Raw genomic sequence first — 8,756 nt, forward strand, 5'->3', positions numbered from 1 at the left:
AATTCCCCCTTCAAACTGCTCAGTCCGTCCAAAATGGCAACTTTCCACGTACAAACCTTCTTCTGTAACCTGCTGCTGCCCCGAAAATCAATCAGGCGAGTGCTGAGAGCATCCGTCTTCCTTGCTTTGCTTTCCCAAACAATTCCCGTCTGTTTAGATGATAACTGATGTTAAAAACAAAAGGCTGTAACAATACTTCTATTACCCACTTATCCAACATGTGGAACAGCCAATTTTCTGAAGTGCAATGGATCCGAGCCACACCAAGGTGGCCTCAACACTTCCCCAATGCTTTAAAAACACACTTCCTGGCACAATTTCTGCCGTACAGCTCCTATTTCCTGTTTATATGTGGAACAAAGTGTCAGGAAAAGGTCTCCAGGCCTCAGAGCGGGATCATGACTCCGGTGTTTCTCTGGAGGGTTGCAGCTGCTGGGGAAGAGGAGGAGGAGGAAGAGGAGGCCTATTTCTGTACTGTCCTGACAGCCTCGCGGGGAGAAGATGCCTCGATCACCACGAGGTAATTACAAGGTTTATATGACAGGGGAACAATTACTGAACTTCGTCAGCAGCAGTCGCCGTGTCTCACAGCCTGCAGGCCTTTTTAATTGCAGGACTCTGGTGTTTGTCAACATGTATTTTTAGGGGAGGGGCTCAGGAATAATAGAAGGGTTCATGTGACTCCCTAGGATGTCTTAAATCCATAACTTGTTGATCTCTTGTGCATAAAGAGACAGTGTGTGTCCTCTTCTGTCACTTTTATCTTTGAAGTGATGATTTAGCAGATCTGAGGTCAAACAATGCAATTAACCGTTCTTCTGTGTTTATCTTTTCATGTTTTAACCCTCACATACTGTTCATATTCTGACCCCATCACAGTATTTCATCACATAATTAGTGTCTATGCCAAAGTTGTGAGCCACAAATCATTAATAAAGATCTCATCAGTCACAGATAAACATGATTTATCCTTAATGAAGCTTTCACAGAGCACAGAGAGTTTATTCTTTAGTTTTTGTGATAATAAAGTATATAAAAGATACTATATTATGGTCTAATGTTGCATAAATCATGATAACTATTTCAAGAAATTATATTAGAATAGACATTCTAGAAATATTGTATAAATATGGGTCAAATATATATCCTTTTTTGTATATTCTGGGTCTCATTAGGTGAAGGCATCAAATTTCAGGCTAAAAGAAAAATTATGTGAAAATGGGCCAAAGTTGACTTTGAACAGTATTTAAGGGGTTAAAAACAATTCACATAGATTTAATAACAGGATGCTGACTGCAGCTCACTTAACAACCATCAGCCAATAATGAGAAGGAATTCCTGATTCTGACATATCCTGCCTTTAATCACCCCTCATTGGAGTTAAAATAATGCCAACATGTTTTTTAACCCTCGTGTCTTCCCGTCAACCTGCAACTTTTGTTCTCCTGGATCAAATTTGACCCGGTTTGGTTTGACTGTTTATAAAGCATACGGTACAAATTATCACTAAATTCTGTGTTAGACCTTTTAGTCAACTTCATTCGAACTCATCCCCACAAGTTTACAGATTGTTTTTGACTTTTTTCCGCTTTTTGTTGGTGAGATGCCTTCATAACATCATTTGGGTTTTTTAATCTCAAAACCACAACCCCTATTTCTTTTTAATTATTGTCTTTGGAAAGTAACATAACAAGTCTGACAAAAATACTACCCAAACTAATATTGGTCTAAGTCCATTTATGAGCATTTTCCCATGATTCACAACGCTCCATCCAATGATGATGACCAACAGATGTGGTTAAAAGCTCTGCATGATAGTCAGTGAGCTGTGAGTTGAGATTATTTTGTCAAATTCCTTGTTTGCAAGGTCAAAAATGAACCTTCACACCAAACTAAATATGATTATGAGCAGAAACAGAGATTTACATATAGTACAGTGTAAACAGTGATATATGACAGACAGAAAAATGATGATATGAAACCAGATATACGATGTTTCAGCTGCAGGAGTCAGGGTGGGTGTCGAGCAGCGTACTGTGAGATAGTCTGACTACGCAGGATGAAATATGATTACGAGTGCAATAATATTAGGATAAAATGTCCGCCGGCCGACAATGAGGCTGCCTTTGACTTTGCAGGGATGCTGGAGTCCACAGAGGGGGGGAGAAGGACAATAGAAATCCTTCATCCTGTCCTCGACCATGACAGAGGACAGAGTTTATGACCTGATAATTAGAATTCAGAGGATGAACACACGCCTTTAATTCACCTCCGTAATGAATTTATCAGAGGCTAAACTCCAGGGCCTTTTCCTTCTCCTCCTTTTCCTCATCCTGCTGCTGCCTGTGATCAGCTGATGAATATTAAAATGAACTCACTCTCCTTTTGACATGTTCATTACGTACCACCCATCATGAATAGATTGAACCCTGTATAAAACGAGCTAGTATATCACATCGTCGTCTTAAATCTTTCAAGTCATGTTTGTCCTCTGAAGGACGCCGTGCCTCTCAGCTAATAAGTTAGTACATGATATCAACGCTCAGGTGGCAGCACGATATATATACACCATAATGTTCAGAAAGTTATGGTTACTGAATGAGCTGCTCTGGGAAACCATTTCAGCCATACATTATGAATTATATAACGCTGAGGTGCTTGTAGAGTCTGTGCTTATAGCTGAGAAGTTTAAGGACATTGTGTGCCTGCAGCAGACAGATTTCACTGAGTTCTTACAGACAAAAAACTCTCGCCAAAAATAAGTCACATCTATCTGGAAGCTTTCTGGCTCTAGTTTTCCTGCCACTCCATCCTCCAGTGCAGGAACTGGTCGAAGCCCTCACACGACTGTTAAAGTGTACCCCCCACCCCCCCTCTACTTTCCAAGTAGTTTGCTAATGTGTTCATTGTTTCCAACTCCTTCAAAATGATTTGTTCTGACGTGAAGCTTCTGACGTGATTTATGACAAACGGCTTCAAAATGCTGCCTCAGCTGTTTTTATCCCTCGCTACAGCCGCTCTGCTCTCTTCTTTATTTGTTGCCACTTTTTCTGGTGTCCTCACATTAACATCCATGCTTTCATTTTCATAATTTCCCATATTATTTGACATGGATAATCATGGGACACAAAACCACACACATGCTTAGATTTGTATGAGAAAACTGCATTTTTTTCAATCAATTTTACATTTTAAAAAACATCTTTTAAAGTTATTACATCTGACAGTAAGTCCCATTATTTAGCATTTATAAGCAATAAAGAGACACTTAAAAACACACACTATAATGTAGCTGTAAGCAGATATAAGGGTAGTTTTAAGGGTTAATTGATGCAGTATTTATCAGTAGTTATATCCATCAGTAACCTCTCCTATGACGAACTACAACTGTGCTTTACTATATTGTCATTCATTATCTGTTTAGGGGCTTTAATAACATTAATAAACACTTAAATCTTCACACATTATAGTGTGTTATAAACCATTTGTTAATTCATTAAGTGTTTGTATACTTATTCACTATAGTCCATCTCAATTATAATACTGTTTTGTGACTTTTGTTGCTGCATTCTCATTTTAAAAGATAATAATAATAAAAGTGTAGTACATTTAATCACATATATTTAAGGGTATATTCAAATCATCAAATGTGCTTATTCACTCAGTAAGTGCAGAATCACATACACCTCTTCTTTTATCATAATGCCCTCAGTCTTGATTATCTTTAGCACATAACAATCAATAATCAAGTACCCTTTAAGCAGATACAACATTGTTCATTGTTAGTATTTATCACCTAAATTTGACACTACATTACCAACACAACACACTAAGAAGCATTTAACTGTTGAGTCCTGCATAAGCAGTGTTTTACAGCATTATTAAATATGTAAAAACTGAGGAGAAATAATGTGTAGCATATTAATTCACAATCAGAGAAATCACAACTCTGGGTGGCTGAAAAAATATAAAAGAAAACAGAAATTACAAAATGTGAAATTTAGTGTAAAGTGCAAATAAATAAAACAAATAAGTGTACACAGATTTGGATAGATAAACATGTATTTGCTGCATTTATATTCAATTGTGACTTAATTATTTATGTTTTATGGATGTTGTAGGCTGCTGCAATATTTGTATCAGTCCATTTATCAATTCAGTGTGTCAGGAAAGAAATAAACACAACACATACAATCTAAGAACATGAGAGCAGACTTAAAATTTCACAAAATCACAAAACAAGGAGACTTTTTAAGACCTTTTGACTTTGTACTCTTTCTTACCTTGAATTCAGGTCAAAGGTCGGTATGAAACCATTGTCACTGTACCATAAGATTCATAATCGTCACCTCATGTCTCTGCAGAAACACATTCTGCAGAGACTTTTTCTCCTCTCTTGTCATTCATGAACTGCAGCCACACTGCTTCAAAGGTTTTGCACAGAGAGATTATGAAATGTGACACCAACACGTTGTCTGGGCTGCAGGCACGGTTGAGACTGATTCGACTGTGCAGCACATCAAAAGGCTGCAGTTTTGTCATCCTGTGAAGTTCACAGACTCTCCTCTTTAAATTCAAACCACAGTCTTTGTGGGGGGAAAAAAGAAAACTCTGTTCATCCATCCAGGAGAGATTTATAAGGTGTTTTAAAAAGGTCAAAAGCTGATTTTTCTGGACCTGTATGTTATGTAAAACTTGTGTCTTTTCATCCTATCTTAAACCTTTATTCACTTATACTCACTCTCGTTTTATCTTCTGGACATACTGTAAAATTTCAGGCAAAGTCAAACCATACAGGACGATATTTCACTGCAGACACAAGAGGAAAATGGCTGTAATAGTTTTGCTGTTTGTGATATCACTGATGCAAGATGATGAAACTCACTGGGTTATATTCAGGTCTACTCCTACTGTGGTCGGCTGTTACATGATAGTAATTAATGCGAGGAGATGCCCACTAAGAGCAATTTAGCTGTTATTTTGTTGTCTTTCTTTCTTCCTTTGGTTACTGTCCCCTCCTTTAACTCAGAAAAACCCACCCACGCAAACACACAACACCTACTTACACAAATGCTTACTACAATAAGACAATCTAAGCTTTTTGTTGTTATTTTTGCAGTTATAATGATATTTTTTTTAAACTTTTGCTTTGGTTTGTTTGAGTCTAGTTCTTCTTCTTTTCAAGTCCTGTGTCATATGTGTCACTTGTATTGCCGTATAAACGATTTTCAAAAAAAGGATATTAATTATTGTCCAGTTTAAGCTGAAAATCACAAACAGCTGTTCAGTGAAAATATGCAAATTTACAAGTTTTGAATAGCCAACACATATGAAACTCCTCATGGCAGGTGATCATAATATGTCAACGTCTCTGGCATGAAACATAAATCTGAAATGTCCTTTTCAAGCATCTTACCATACTTGACCTGCCTGCAGACTCACTTAACGAGGATTGACGCCCCCCGTGAACAGACTAAAGGGGATTTCACAGGTGCCCAGATTCCTTAACTCCCAGGGGAGACGAACTCTGGACCGTCTGGACCATGACATTCCTCCTGCAGCATGTGGAAGATTCATTTCCCTTGACTAAAGGGGCTGGCCTCCAGCTCTCTGATACCACAATCAACTCCACAGCAGCGGGCGAGGGTCGGTCAGCAGGTGAGAGGTCAAGTCCCAGGCAGCTGGGGTCAGGAAGATGATTGCTGCTCGTCTCCTCCAAGAATTTCCCTCCTGTCTGAAGGAAACAGCAACTTATGGACTTCTGTGTTTATGATTATCATTAGTTTTAAATCCAGAAGCTGTGACTCGAGGTGTGGAGGTTTCTGCTACTGTGCTGGCTTTGTTTATGATATATTTATGGTATATTTCTTGTTGCAATTAATTTGTTGTCTCGAGTATGTGAAATCTTTTAAGTAATTTTTGTTTTTAATAGAAATGTATGAATTGTAGGGTTCAACATGTCTGTATTTGTTTTCTTATAAGCTAAAGAAAGAAACTATACATATATATAAAGAGAAAAACATTATATATGAGTTACAAGAAGACATGAAAACATGCCATACAATACAATGTTACAAAAAAGAAGAAAATATTATAAATATTACAGTCTATTGCAACGCTGTTAACTAGAGATTTGTTGGTGCTGCAATATGTCCACTGACCACTCATTATTCAACAGTGTTTTTCGACAATATCTGCTCATAGCAATTACTTGGATTAACTTATAGCACTCAGTTAGGGAAAGACTGTGAGTCAGTTTAATACTGAAAAAGGACAGCATAGTCCTAACTCTCACAAATAATCAATTATTAAAAAATAAATTTAAATTAACCTGCAGGATAATTTGCTGTTGAGATCGGCAATCTATGATAAATGAATGAATATGATTCTTAACAATTTATGATGAACCAAAATGATCTGATGATGATAAGTAAAAAGGTATAGTTTTTCTATCACTAACTTTGCTTTCACAACACATGCCTCTCACTAATGTTATGTATTAATGTGCAAACAAATCTGTTTTAATGTGAAACATGGCTGTATTATGTTCTCATGTTTTTAGTAACAAGCCACATTCTTTGTGTTTACTTGCTTCCAGGAAAATAAAGAGGTGAAACTGAGCGAATGAATAAATCAAACTCTCCAAGAACATAATGTGAACACATCCATCACACTTGAAGCCTAATGAGTCCCAGCCTGAATCTCCGACTTACAATATCACCACTTAAAGACGTACAATCGTAGCTCATCACTCCACGAAGATTAAGAGGGGGGGTTCACTCTATTCAGCGTACAGAGCACATTGCATTGCACAGATTTCGCGCTCTCTATATGGAGACGCATTCCTGCGTGTCAGCTTAGATCCAGCCCTCTAAATGCAGGACAGGCCGTAACGTGTTCGCAGCTCTCCTGACATCCTGCTCTCTCCCTTTGAGCATTGTAACCCTATCACTCACCTGTGCTCAGCCTTTACTGGACACACTAAACTTGCTTTGCTCCACAAAAGAAAAATCAATTATGAACTCCATGAATTCCTCTTTTTGAGGTTTGACCCGTGATATTTTATCTAGACTAGCTCTGTGGCATACCATAACATCCCTGGGGCATTTTTATTTTTTTGTATGCTTGTAAACACCAGATGTATTTACAGGAGCTTCACTTGGATGAATCCCAAAAGCCATCAGCCTACAAAGCAGACGAATACCACAGAAACAAAACCTCAAAATGCTTTGTATCTTCATCAGAGTGTATTTAAGAGGTGGCTCCACTCCATTCACTCCTTCAATAAAAGTCACCGACAGGTACCAACACGCCGAGCAAACATACAGGTTAAACAGAGCGCTGCGTTCAAAAGATGCACTCTGACAACTGAAGACTATTTAAATGACACATGTCAGTCACACTGTTTTAATTAGAAACTGTCCATTTGTTGTGTTTGTAACTCCTAGACGTGTGCGGCACCATCTGTAGTGCACAAAATGCAAATGATCCAGTGTTGATTCTTTTATTTGAGAGTACACTGGAACTAACACCGCTCTTGGCAAATAAATTGACTCAGAGGAATACAAATACAGCATATATAATGATCTCTTATTCTAGCCAGAGTATTTTATTCCCTAGTAGGCCACAATTATGCTAGGTCAGTATTTTTTTTTCCCTGACAGGAAAGTAAAAACTCCAGACCAGATTACTGTCTGTAATTTGGGAAACGCCAAGATCCTTGGATAATACTTCTCCTGTGACTGCATACAATGCAATTTTTGGCACACTCTGCTCCCTCACCATCAGTATGTACGCTTGGTGGAGGCTCTTTTGGCTCGACTGGTCCCGACATGGATAATCAAAGGTTACAAAAGAGCAAATTTCCCATAAGAAATTCTATTATACAGTGATAAATAAACACATATACATAAAAAAATGGAGCATATATGTAAGTATAAGTATAGACAAATATGTCTGATAATAATATCTGTTTGGTTTTCCACATTTATTTATCATTACATACTGTTGAGGTAAAATTTGACCCATTTTTACAGAGAGCAGTAAAAACATAACTTATATGCGTTTTGATACAGATTTTTTTTTAAAGTGTCTATTGTGAGTCCATCAAAGTAAGAATTATATGCCAAATTGGTGGAGTATATATCATAATAGATATATCATGATATGTAATGGATTATTAATGGGAAAATATATTTTATAATCTCCGAACCCACAGGATTGAGTTACATTGTAAGATATGCAAAAGTCATCACATTGGCTACATTAATGTCTTAATTTAAGTAAAATAATTAAGTCAACTTAATATAAGAAACAATACTCATGCCTCATACAGTACCAATCAAAAGTTTGGACACATCGGAAGGGCTGTCCAAACTTTAATGTATATCACCATTTCTGTCCTAAAAGTATGTGAGTTTATAATATGTTAAATAAATATTAAAACGGTAGTCAGCAGGGATTCTTCTGCAATCAAAACATGTCATTAAAAACTCCAATTACAAGATTCTCAGTTAGTTAAACAGCCCATCAGAATAATACTGTAGAGAAAACACTATTCAGAGAGTTGTGTAAACATCTTTCTGACACTAAACAGAAGAGGAAGTCTTCATTGTCTGACCTGTTTCTTCACCACTGACTGAATGTTTATGTGCAGTTTTCCTACATTCCCACGTTAAATGACAAGTGGGGAAATTCCATCCCCACTGCATCTCCCCAAAAGCAAATTTAAACACATCATATACTTTAACAGCCAG

The sequence above is a fragment of the Scomber scombrus genome, chromosome 19 (genome assembly GCF_963691925.1).
Source record: "Scomber scombrus chromosome 19, fScoSco1.1, whole genome shotgun sequence".
Classification (NCBI taxonomy): domain Eukaryota; kingdom Metazoa; phylum Chordata; class Actinopteri; order Scombriformes; family Scombridae; genus Scomber; species Scomber scombrus.